Below are 14541 nucleotides of genomic sequence, written 5' to 3' on the forward strand. Positions count from 1 at the left end.
TCTAGTCTTCAAGTGACGGTTCACTTGACTATTTTATTGAGTCTTGGATGATGTTTTAAGTTGCATATGGTTTCTCACTAATCCACTCGTGCATGCTGTAACACTTCTTTCTCTACGTCCCACGATGGGTCAAAAATTATATCAGGCGCAACTTTACTACTCCTTCACTAAGTCTCGGGCCGGGTATGGATATATATGTATGAAGTATACGATGATGAAATGCCGTATATGATGAAGTGAACCATACGATGATGCCGTATGTGATGAAGTTATTCACTGAGTCCCAGGACAGATGATTTGATGAAAATATGGATCGGGCCATACTTCCTCGGCATTATTTTAAATTATGGATCTGGCCGAATGTTTTTCAGCATATTTCATTATAGGATCGGGCCAAACGTTCCTCGGCATATTTTACTATATGATAATAGCATCGAGTCCCATAATAGGCCGGATGCGATACGATAGATAGGCATGCATATAAAATAATAATAATGTACTTATAATATATAAGATGATGCCGTATACGATGATATGGTAACACCAAGTCCCATAGTGGGCCGAGAGTGATATGTGAGGATGATATACATGCCCTCTTTTCATAAGATACAGGTATAGTAAATTGTTAACTGTTATACTTGTTTCATGCATCCCTTTCTCAGTTGTTGTTTTAGTTATGATATGTTATGCTTTATATACTCATTACATATATCATACTGACCCCCTTTTCTATGGGGGCTGCATTTCATGCCCGCAGGTACAGATGTTCATTTTGGAGATCCGCCAGCTTAGGATTTCCGCTCAGCTATGTTGAAAGTGCTCCACTATTTCAAAGCTTAACTTTTGGTATTGGTCCTCCTATGTGTATATTTATTTATTCAGGGGTACTGTGGGGGCCCTGTCCCGCCATATGTTACCATTACTATTCTTAGAGGTCTTTGGACATATGTATGTGGGTTGTATATGTATACGTTTACAGTTGTCCTCATATACTATGATAGCCTTGTCGGCTTATCTACAATCTTGCCTGTTGATACATTATAACTCAAACCGGGGACATGTTTACTTATAGTTAGTAGGGGTATATGCGAGTGTCCAGTTCAGGCACCCATCATGTCCTATGGGGTTGGATCGTGACAGAAGTGGTATTAGAGTGGTCCTTCCTTGGAGTGTCTACAGACCGTGTCTAGTAGATTCTTGTTTATCGATGTGTTGCGTGCCACATCTATAAAATTGAGGCTACAAGACATTTAAGATATTACCTTTCTTTCATATCTAAGATCGTCTGATAGATCCGAGTCATAGGAAAACTCCTTATATTAACCTTGGATGTTAATAGAAGGATGACAACAACGGAAGGAAGTGACTGACGATATTAGAAGTCACAAGGCACGCAGGTAAGAAAAGGCATGAAAGATATCTGTTGGGTAAGGTATTGAAGTAGAACTGAAATATAAAGTTATAAATTGAAAGGAAGAGTAGAGAGGAAAGTGTAACAGGGAAAGTTCTAGTGGACGTACGAGGTAAGTCCATTTTCATCCTATTGATTGTGGGCGCCCTTTGTTGTTGCGATATGATGTGATATGATACATATATATGTATCTTTATACATGTTGGCCCTGTGAGGCACTATTGGTATTTTCTGCGTGCAGGTTGGAGATAGTAAGAAATACAGAGGAAACTCTGCCCAAAGTTTCCTAGAAATAAAAAGAGAATGAGATACATGGCTGTAGTATGTATTGAAAGGTCATGCCCATAATAACGATGAGATTTGGCTAAACCACGAGTATGACTGACCTCGAGAAATAAATTAATTACTGAATTGATGGCAATAGAAACTAGGAGGTCGATATCGATATGGTAAACCGAAGTTGGAAAAGACTTGTAACCCAAGGGAGATGATTTAGAGAAGACTGGTAGTTCTGGATAGAACGATATATTAAGGCACCGACGGAATTGATACAAAGAGATAAACTGTGATGAACTATAATTAAAAAGAGTAACAGTATGATTAAGACAAGAGTGCAAGGGAAACAGAATTGTGACGGATATGAAGTATTAATAGGACAACTTGGGAGATATTAAGGATAATACTAACTAAGAAGGGTAAGTAACCCATAGTACGGATCGTGAAAAAGGTTAAGAAGTGTTATACTATGGGGTGGAATGCGAACAGGATATGGTGTGAATATAACGAAGATCGTTATGAAAACAAGTGAAGCCTAGTGAGAAAGTGGCTAGTGATAAGACGTGGTTCGTGTAATAAGAATATAAGGGTAAGTGTGAAATGGAAAAGCGGGCTAGGGAACAAATAAGAAAGACTTATCAAGTTTCATAAGGAAAGTTGTGAATAAAGATTATGTGATAAAGGAAATTATAGCGAGCACAAGGAAAAGAAGAGTAACTGAAAGGAGTAAGCAAGAAAAAAACGAGATGACAGTGTAACAATAGGACATGACATGTGTAGCCAAAGATACAAATGCTAAAAGTGACGGAATTACGAAAGACCAAGCTATAGAAGGATGAGCAACGAGATAGAATGGGTGTTAGGGAATGATTGGTATAAGACGAATAAAGATGGATGGACAAAATACATTTTGGAAATGAGAAAAAGGATTATGTGGAAGTAATGCATTCTGAATAATACAGAGGTAGTATAATATCCCTTTTGTGTGGAATAAAAGATAGACATAGACGGGATAAATGATAAGAGAAATCTACGGAAGCAACCAAGATAGATATGATTAAATGAATGTAGATGCAGAACGTAAGGGAAACGTACAATATGAACTTAAAAGTGCAATACGACTACATGGTTATAGGGTAAGGCCTTGATGGAGGCGAACTTGGTATGTTGTGGAGAAAATTAGAAGCCGGTGTTGGGTACACAGTAAGGGCAAGAGGTATAAGGTAAAAAAAGGTGGTGCGTGCACACAACGTCGCCCCGACAATAGTGGAATCCTTAAGAGACAAAGATGGTAAACTTAAGGAATAAATGGTGCAACATACATTCATCGCAAGAAACAAAGGATATAGGCTAGGATAAAGCTACTCCTGCAAGAGAACCTTGGACAATTATCGTCGGAATACAAGTATTGCGTAATTGAAATTGGAACGACTAAAAGTGCTAATTAACTTTTGATAAAGTTAAGTGAAGTGTGGCCTTGGATGAGTTGTTCCATCGGTCACATTACACAAGTATAGATTAATATGTGAGATGTCGCACTATGTATGGAAAGGTTCTCATCGCTTCGTGACTTAGTCAAGGTCTCGTACGTATAGAATCAATTTATACAGGATGAAGAAAGAGATGTACATGATGCGGTACCAAGTGGATTGGAAAAAGAGATTGGATGAGTTTTAAGATTGGACAAAGGGATAAGTAACCCCCCTTAAGGAGGAAAATAGGTGAGAAGAATGCAAGGGCAACATGGAAATAATGTATACTATAATATAGCGGACATGGATGTTTAAAACTTCAAGAAGATCCCATGCTGAAGCAAGTTAGAAGGGCCCAACAATAATAGGATAGAAGTTAGAATGGTATTTAAGGCGGAAGCATGAAGACTAGCGAGAAGATGCTAAGATAAATCTTGGGCTAGGTTGAGTGCCTTCGCACATTATTGCAAGGATTGCAATGAAACATGACACGAGGACTTCCTGGAGGGGTCACCCATCCTAGTACTACTCTTGCCCAAGCACGTTTAACTTTAAAATTCTGGTGGGATCCAATGCGTTAGTTCTGCTATGATCGCACGAGATGGAAGAATATGAACTAGAGGCAAAGCAACGACATGAAATTATGTACCTAGAGTGTTATAAGTTATGTTAAGGGAATTATAAAAGGGCTTAAGAAAAACAAGTAGGATTAGCTGACCACTAACAGATGGCGCACTTGTATCCCACAATTCTTCAACATAATCCCAGTTAATGATAGGCAAACCACAGAATGACTATACAAGTCATTGTGTGAGGGGACTTTAGCACAAATTGGTAGCCGACTCTGATGGGAAAAAAGCAAAACCCAAAAAGGCGAGGGTACTAGTTGATGTCATCTAAAGAAGGCCAGAAGTAATATATGAGGTCGAAGATTCCACAACACGACCTTGGCTACAAGAATCACTTTGCACTCTCTGGACAAATAATTCTATATGGAATATTATCCGTAGATTAACAATATCAGCCCATGTTCCTTCAATCAAAGACTACCTGCTCAGCCAAGATAGTGTGAAATTATAGGTCAAGAGGGTGGTAGGACCTTACGGAGTTCCCATAGCTATTGTCCTAGATGAAGGATACCAAGTTACAGTTAACTACTGAAGATTAGTCTACGAAGAGATTGGGAAGACAGATAGGTCTTTGTACACCATTTTACCCTCACACGGATGGACAGACTAAGCTTACTAGCTAAACGTTAGACGATATGTTTCAGGCCTATACGGTTAACTCTAAAGGTAGCTTAGATAATTGCCTACCACCTGTCGAAAGTACTTATGATATTAACTATCATTCTAGTATCTAGATGGCCCCGTATGAGACTTGGTATGGCAGACAATGTCGGTCGCCAATCGATTAGTTTGATGGTAGTAAAACATGACTAATACGCCCAGACATGATTCAATAAGTGGTATAGAAGGTGAAGCTTATTCAGGAGAGATTATTAGCAGCTCCAAGTCGATAGAAGTCATATGCGGATAATCGACATTGATCACTAGAGTTTCAAGTTATAATTAAGCACTCTCAAAAGTGTCACCCACAGAGAAAGTGATGAGAGCCAAAAATAAAGAGGACCTTAGTCCGAGATGCATTGGCTCTTATCAGACCCTCCGCTGAATAGGCAAGGTTGCCTACGATTTGGACTTACCAGCAGATTCGAAAGCAGTACATCGATGCTTTGCAAGTGTGTTAGTGATCCGTACTGAGTATATCCCATAGAGGATATCCAGTTCACGGAGGATTTATCCTATGAGAAGAAACCAATTGCCATCCTGGATCAGCGGAGTAGAGGATTGTGAACTAAGGACATAGCTTCCGTCAAGGTGTTATGGCAAAATAAATAAGAGTCGCGAAGAAATAACTTGGGAAGCCTAAAGGAAAAGGAAACATAAGTATCCGTACCTATTCCCTATGTCTACAGGTAATACCAATTTTTGAAACTTTTATATTAGTTACTTGATGAAAGTGTGGGTTATTGCAATAGGCAGGAATTTCCCCGTAATCTGTATAAATCTTAAAAAAGATTTTGGTTCACATTCGAGGACGAATGTCCTAAAGGGGGGAAGGATGTTACACCCCATACTTTGGTACCTTGGAATGCGTTCCTAAGTCTCTTGAAAGGCTCTTAAGTTTCTTGGAAGTATCGTAAGCCTCTTAAGTTTCTTAAGGCTGCCTAAAGTTTTTTAAAGCTTCTTAAGACTTCTTAAAAACTCTTAAGCTCTTAAGAGTTACCATGTGAGCTAGATAATCTATAACGCTATCAAACAACTCTAAGGAAAGGAGAATGCAATAACCCATAGTAGAAAAGATGGAAATACAGTTATAAGAATCCAGAAGAAGTTGGAGACCGAATAATGAGTCATAGGACTCGACTTATTTACGTAAGCTACCAACTTCAAAATCTTACATACTTAAGCTACTTGAGTACATACAAAGCTTACGTAGCAAGAATTACATAGGTTCGTAAAATAAGACAAGATTACGATCCCACAAGAGGGAAAAGAAGGTACCACATGGCAGCATGAGGGAGTGACACATGGGAGAATCTGGAATAAGGGGGTGGGCCCCATATGCCATATGTCAGCTTATGGTTGAAGGTGTGATGCATTGGCCCTACACGGGCTTGACACGTGTCACCACTTAGAGGTTGACACATATTACCCTTAAAAGTAGCCTATATATATATATGTTTTATGACTTTTAGTTCATACTTATCCTTTAGTTCATTCTCATTAAGAAAAGTCTAGAAAAGAAAAGAAGAGAAGAGAAGAAACTAGAGAGGGAGAGAGCCTCGGTTTTGGGAAGGAAAAAAAAGGTGACTTCTTTGATTTAGTTCCATAAATTAATTATATAGGGTATACCAAGATGTTATGAAGGTGTTAGTAATGAAAATTTATGGTTTTGGAGCAGCACCAAAACGTTAGCAAACAACCCCAAAGTTCTAGCCGCGCTAGGAGAGCTTCCGAGGTGAGTTTTGGCAAGTTTTGGGCAAGGTAAGGTTATCCCTTTAAAATTGGAGTTTATGATATTGTTATGGGGTATATTACATTTCTTAAATAAGGTTTGAAGTGGAAAAATTGCATAAGGATGCTTGACGTTAGGAACAAACTAAATTGAAGTCGTTGTAGTTAAACCAAAGTCGCGTAGTATGTCGTGCTTGTGGTGCTGTGGTTGAAGCTGGTTGGATTGTGTGTGGGTACTTCTGGTTGAGCCACACGACCATCCGTTCCATATTGTTGTAGGGTTTTTACAAAATAAAGGTTAAAAACTCTATTTTGGTATCGTAGTTTTGAGCTTGTTGTTTGGAGTTGTATTAAAGTAATGTTGAAGTGATTTGATTATATATATAGATGATAGTTGTTGTTGGTAATATGGATGATAAGATTAACAGTTGGATAGGACAAGTTATAGGGAGATGCTGCCCAATTTCTGGTAACTTCGAAACTAGTAATAAACTAGTCGAGGGAAATGGATAAGTAAACGATTCCTATGGATACTTGGTTATAGAGTTGGAAGTTGGAAAGTGGAAGGTTATTAATCTTAGTATTGATTCCATGTTAAATAGGTTCAAAAGACGATAAGACGAACGTGACGAAGGGTAATCCATAAGAGATATGTGAAGCTACCTCTTTTTTCTTGGCATATTTTTGGCATAAGTACGTAGAGCTATCCTTCTTTTCTTTTGGCATGTCTTAGACGTAAGTTATGAATGATGTGTCTATGAATCTTGGGGTAATTCTATTCATGAGCTCTGAATATGATGCATGACTCATAATTCTGGTTTACTTCTGAATGTTAAGGCTCTTAAGGTAGTTGAGTTATCACCCTCGAGTCTCCTATATGATGAATTATTAATTATATACATAGGAAAGCTCCTATTCCTAAGGGTCTCCACGATGACGAACGTCTCCAATTCCATAAGCTGTTTAGCTTTGTCTCAATATATCACTACGATTCCTAAGAATCCAGGTGATATGATTCCTAACCATATTTAGAAGGTACTCAGGATGATTACTACTCTAGTCTTCAAGTGATGGTTCACCTGACTGTTTCATTGAGTCTTGGATGATGTTTTAAGTTGCATATGATTTCTCACTACTCCACTCGTGCATGTTGTAACCCTTCTTTCTCCATGTCCCATGATGGGCCAAAATTTATATCGGGCGCACCTTTATTACTCCTTCAACCGAGTCTCGGACCGGGTATGTATATATATATGAAGTGTACGATGATGAAATGCCATATATGATGAAGTGAAGCATATTCCATATGTGATGAAGTTATTCACCAAGTCCTGGGCCGGATATATATATATGATGATTTGATAAATATATGGATCGGGCCATACTTCTTCGGTATTATTTTAAATTATGGATTGGGTCAAATGTTTCTTGGCATATTTTATTATAGGATCAGGCCGAACATTCCTCGACATATTTTACTATATGATAATGGCACCGAGTCCCATAATGGGCCAGATGAGATATGATATATACACTACTCTTTCATTGAGTCCCTCACTAAAGGGTCGAATACGATAGATAGGCATGCATATGAAATAATAGTGATGTACTTGTAATGTATGAGATAATGTCGTATACAATAATATGGTAACACCGAGTCCCATAGCAGGTCGGGAGTGATATGTGAGGATGTTATACATGCCCTCTTTTCATAAGATGCAGGTATAGTAAATTGTTAACTGTTATACTTGTTTCATGCATCCCTATCTCAGTTGTTGTTTCAGTTATGATATATTATGCTTTATATACTCAGTACATATATCGTACTGACCGCCTTTTCTTTGAGGGACTGTATTTTATGCCCGCAGGTACAGATGTTCATTTTGGAGATCCGCAGCTTAGGATTTCCGCTCAGCTATGTTGGAAGTGCTCCACTATTTCGAAGACTCACTTTTGGTATTGGTCCTCCTATGTGTATATTTATTTATTCAGGGATATGGCGGGGGCCCTATCACGCCATATGTTACCGTTACTATTCTTAGAGGTCTGTGGATATATGTATGTGAGTTGTATATGTATACGTGTACAGTTGTCCTCATATGCTATGATAGCCTCATCGGCTTATATGCAATCTTGCCTGTTGATACATTATAACTCAAATTGGGGACAAGTTTACTTATAGTTAGCAGGGGTATATGCGAGTGTCCAGTTTGGGCACCCGTCATGGCCTACGGGGTTGGGTCATGACAAATAGTATTCTAGATCACGAAGATGAAAAAATCGTGATCGCAGTCAACAAATAGTAAATACTTGATGATCGCGTGAGGACGGGTCACGATCATGATGTATATGTTAGCATTAAATTTATGATCGTGGTCAACGGTCGCAACTGTAATGAATAAAAGCGTGAGGCGTAGGAACAGATCTAAAACTTTATAATTTGATCTCTAATTTGATTAAACACTCATCAGAAACCGATCTTGACACATCTTACACATTATTGGCATCTTTACACCTTGAATAATACTCCATAGCTTGGACTTAGGTTTTCATAGCAAGTTTCCTACTATTCCCTATCGGACTGGAGATTGAATTCTTAATTGTAACTATTTTTTTATCCTTTCTTCATTTCCTTTCTTTGTATTGCATGAGTTGCAGGTGTAATTTTTACAATAGAATTGGGGTTTTGTGCTAGCAATAGATAATTGATTGTGTTGTTGATTTTATTCTTTTGCATTCACAATTAATTGAATATATTCTCATTTATGAATTGGGTCTTTGATTATCTAATCAATTCCATGCTTTAAATGCTTTCTTGTGGATTTAATCACTCCTTGGACTTGTCCATTTACTTTGATTGAGCTTGAAAGAACAATTGAGGTTGGAAAAAGTTGATTAGTGCATAATTTTAGGTTTAATGTCTCATACTTTGGATTTTATCTAGAAATAATTAAATCCTTACATTGTCGATGTTAAATCAATTGTACTGTCTCTCAATTGGGTTCGTGATAACTAGTTGAGAAATATTTGCCTATATTCGAGAGAAATAGGTGGATAACTTGGATTCTAGGCATATATGATTTTATCAATTATTGATTAATACTACATGAGATTAAGGTGCAATGGATCATGTGAATGATAATTGACTTTTCATTCCCCAAATTTCCTTTGATTCCTTGCTTGAAAAGGCCTTTTACCTTGTATCCGTGTTCCCTTTCCTTTATACTAAATTGTCATTAAAATTTTCATATTATAATTGTATCATATATTTCGGATTCAATCTAGTAGCTTATAATTCTTTATTTCTTCAATCTCCTACACATTTGTTTTTGTGGGATTCGACCCCAACCTTACACGTTGGGTTTATATTGCTAAAGATCACTTACACTTTGAATCGTAAAGGTGTAGTTGAGAGTTATCTCAATTCCGAAGGCAAATCCAACTCATAAAAAGCCCTTATTGAAATGCCTCAAAAATCTTATGTGGGCCAACATTATGGGGACTAAGCTTCCCTTTCTTACCAAATCATTAACTTCAAACTCAAGCGATCTTCTTCTCACTTCCAAGTAGGATTTTTGTCGGCTTTGGGCAGTCTTCAACTTCTCTTTAATAAGTCTAAATTTCTCCATAGTCTTATGATTAGACTCGGGCCCTATCAAAGCGACCTCACACAATATGAGATCTACACCTCCTACCATAGAGAGCTTCAAAAGGATCCATTTGAATAATCAAATGGTAGTTATTATTATAGGAAAACTCAATCAAAGGCAAATGGTCATCCAATTGCCCTTGAAGTCAATCACATAAGATCTCAATATATTCTCCAAAGTCTAAATAGTCCATTCATCTTGACCATCGGTGTGAGGGTGAAAAGTTGTACTAAGCTTAAATTAAGTACCAATACCCTTCTGAAATGATCTCCAAAACTGAGAAGTACACTGAGTACCTCGGTCCAAAATGATCGAAAATGGACTACCATGCAACTTAACCAACTCTAGAATGTAAAGCCTAGCATAATCATCAGATGAATAAGAAGTTTTAACGAGAAAACCTATGCCAACTTAGTCATTCTGTCTACAATAAGCCAAATTGAATCATGTTTGCGATGCGTACGAGGTAAACTCGTAATGAAGTCCATTTTTAAATATTTACACTTTCAAGTAGGAACCCAATATCTTGAGCAAAACCTCCCAGCTTTTGGTGCTCAACATTCACTTGTTGGCAATTAACACATGTAGCCACAAATTTCACAATAACCTTCTTCATGCCATTGTACACTAATAGATTTCCCTCAAATCATGATAAATCTTGGTAGATTCCAGGTGAATAGATTATCGAGATCTAAGACCTTTCGATATAATCTAGTACCTCAAACCATAGACATTCAGAACACATAAGCAGCCTTGATAACGAAGCACACCGTCTCCCTCTTGGGATAAAGGATCAATGACTTTTTTCTAAAATTTCTTTCTTCAACTCAACCAAAGTCGAATCCATTATCTTGTTTTTCCTTCACATCCAACACAAGAGATAATTTGAGCCATTTTGCATAATAACACCACCACATTCAGGGAATCCTCATAATCCTATTGACTCTAAAGATCATAAAACCTATTTTGACCCTGACCACCACCAGAATAAGATGAAGTACCCTACTGAGTTGAGTGACCTATAGAAGTAGCCTAAGTCTGATGACGACCATCTCTATCCTTAATTTCAGGTGAAGGGCAATCTCTTACCTTATGGTTCTTACCCAATCTGACCATAACATGCATCTAATCAATCTCATCAATAGTTCTTACCCAATCTGACCAATAGAAGCTCCTCTTTGATGCTCAGGGTTAGGCACCCTATCTTTGTTGGGATTCTAAATTGGAGCACTAGATGAATTCTAATCAGAGAACTTATGTCAAAACTGAGAACTACCACTATTATCGGACCTCAAATATGAAAAGTCTTCACTATCGATCCTTTTCCTCTTAGTCTCCCTAGCCCTCTATTTAAGCTTTTCCTCCTCAATTTGTTTGGCACGAGTTATCAACCTTGAGATATTTATCTCTGTGATAAACATTGTGGTCCTATATTCCTTGACAACCATATCCAAAACATCGAAAACAAACTTACTTATAGGAGCTGTAGAGTTGTTCACCATAGTCAAATTATACTTAGATAATTGAGTGAACTTCAAGGCATATTCCTTCACACTAATGTTACCTTGCTTTAAATTTATGAACTCTTGAATCTTATCCTCCCTCAACTCAAAGGGAAAGAAACTATTTCGAAAAACATCTGCATCGATAGCCCTCTCCTCCTTCCATTGGTTGAACCAAACTTGAGCAACTCCCTTCAATTGACAAGAAGCCAAATCCACCTTTTCCACCAAAGTCAAACCCATGATATCAATAATCTTTTGGATTCCCTCAATAAGCTCTTGTGAGTCTTCGTCCATCATAAAACTATAGAATTCTAGAGGATTTATTCATGTGATATCTCAAACCCAACAATATCCACATTTGGATTCATGAGAGCAACCACCTCTCGATTAGCTTATGTCGCCATGGCTTAGAAAAGCACTTGAAAAGAAGCCCTAAACTGAGTATGAAAGTCTTTCTCAACCAAATATTGAGGTGCTTGACACTCCTCATCTTTATTCATGTTCCTTCTTAATAGAGCTCTTCTTGGAGTCATGATTCTGAAATGCATAGAATATGAGTTAGAAGGAAGCTTTATAGAGTTCAACTTTGTCGCGCGACATAAGAATGATGAAAAAAATGAAGTTTCTTAAATATTCCGTAGCCTTTTATTCATAGATATGGTGTGGTTCACAGTGATAAATAAGACTCTACTTATCACAGCTTTATCAGACACCATAGGACACTTGAACCTAATATTATGATACTAAGTTTGTCATAACCCAAGCTAGACCTTAGAGGTGACATTGCATATATGAACCTGAAAGACCCTAAACAAGCCTATTAACATAAGCATGACATAAACCCAATATGAAAATCAACATAAGAGTGAAATGCAGAAGATAAATATTAAAAGAAATCTTATCATAACAACTCAACATAAGAAGAATCTAAGAATAACACTTGAAATGTGGAAAAAATATTAAGTTTGACGTAGCCTCTTACTGTCAGGATATGTCATAGGACAAGCCTTAACTCACAAAAATAATATAAAATTGAAAGACATGAAATAAATGGCATCACAAGGTGGTTGTGCCCTCAAAGCATGAGGACTCACCAATTAAAGCTACACCAATAAGATTAAAGAACTAACTACAGGCATAATTAGGACCATCATGACCTATATTATAAAATAATATAGGGAGAAAAGTATGCGATCAAGACTATAGAATGTACTGAGTATGGAGAATATGCAATGCATGACATAAAATATGAAGAAAACCTTTGAGCTATAAAATGGAGTCCAATATCTTTGCCACACCGAAAAGAAGCTGTCCTACTTGCTAGGTAAGGACCATAAACATGAGCTATTATGGATCTACTAGCAAGAGTCAATTAATACTAATTTCTACGGTGGCACATAGCTATGGGATAAGGGGATTTCTACTAGAGACTCAGCCTCTACTAATGGAAGAGCCTTTATCCCAATAGCCACTCGATGCTATGTAAACTCTCAACAAGAACAGTTATAATCACAACACAGTCATCAAAATTGGTAATAAGCTTGATACACAAAGTTCATCATAATTACTTAAAAATCATAAGAATAGCTTCTTTAAATAATCATGATATCATAGTATTTTCACATAGATACTTGTATAAGCATCAAAAATCATGATAAGCTTATTCTAGAAAAATCGTGGAAACCATTCATTATAAGAATTCTTTACTTTGAAGAAACCTTTATCTTCTTAAAAATTATATTAAGATCAAATCATGCAAAATGAAATGTAATTAAGATCAAATCATAAATAATGAGATCATTTAAATTGAATAAAGCATAATTTATTTACCCAAATGTAAGATCATCAAAATCTAGGGGTTTAGAAGAAATCATAGAGAGGAATCAAAATCACTTTGGGACTCTGTGGATGGAAAAATGATCCATGGATGAAATTCCTACATACCTCAAAGAATCCTAGCCTGAAAATCAAAGAGAAGTCGTGAGCTCTAGAAATCCTAGCTTGGTGGAGAATAAGACATTAGGAGAGAAATCCTTAAGAGAACATTAGGGTTTGAGTGAATGCGAGGGAATAGGGGAAACTTAAAGGGTTTGGGTTGATATAGATTTTAGTAAATAGTCCAAAATGATATAACTTAGGTATTAAAGGGATAGAAATTGATGAAAATATCTCTAGAATCAAACTGTCGGAGGTGACCTTACGGACTGACCACCTAACCATAAGTCCTCCTACGGACCATCCTGGTCATCCACAGTTCACCTTAGAAGAAACAGTTGCTCAAGTCAAAAGCCCACAAACTGTTCTTATGGACTATAGACCTGTCTACGGGCCGTAGGACTTACTCATCCTGTACAACTCCAAAAGTCCAAGTCTCTAAATCTCTTGTAAGAACCACCCTACGACCCATAACACTTCTATGGTCCATTGGAATATTTTTCCTATTGAATTCAAACTTCCAACTATCTGAATCTCATCCTATGATTTCCTCCTATGTCCGTAGGTTCTTGTGCAGATCGTAAGTGGGCTTCGTCCAAACTTCTGAAACTTCTAAAAAATTTCCCAAGTGTTAGGACTTATGATGACTTCTCTCCTATGGATCATAGGCGTTTGTATAGCCTGTACGTAGGCTTGTAAGATCCTGCACCAATAGTTTTTTCTAAACCTTTCCTTTCATTTTGACTTTTCAACTTCCAAGGTATTACACTTCATGTTTCCTTTCTAGATTTCAAGCTAGTTTTATCAAGATACGTGGGAAATTCATTAATGGGTTCCTCTTCATCAATTGAATCCCAAAGAAACCTCGAATTCTCTTTTAAGATTCTTACCCAAATTCTACTGTATCACAATTTCTTATGGGTTATGGTTGAATTTTAGTTTTCCCTCCATGATTGATCTTGGTATTCATGATTTAATCAAATTTACAAGTTTTTAATGATATTTACATGAACTCATGCTATACAAGTATTTTGTGATTAATAACTAAGCTATGTTGATATGCATGGATGATGATTTAAAGAGTTTACGAATCAAAGATGCTTTTAGATAACATATCAAGCATGCTTTTATGAATTTGAGTGTTTTTGATTGATGTATTCTCATTATGGAATATTATCAAGTTTTAAATACTTTAGATAAGTGTCTCTTATGAGTATATTATGAAATCATAATTTAAAGGAGCTATTCTTATGATATAAACTTATGAATGAT

This window comes from Solanum dulcamara, chromosome 1 (assembly GCF_947179165.1).
Source record: "Solanum dulcamara chromosome 1, daSolDulc1.2, whole genome shotgun sequence".
NCBI lineage: Eukaryota > Viridiplantae > Streptophyta > Magnoliopsida > Solanales > Solanaceae > Solanum > Solanum dulcamara.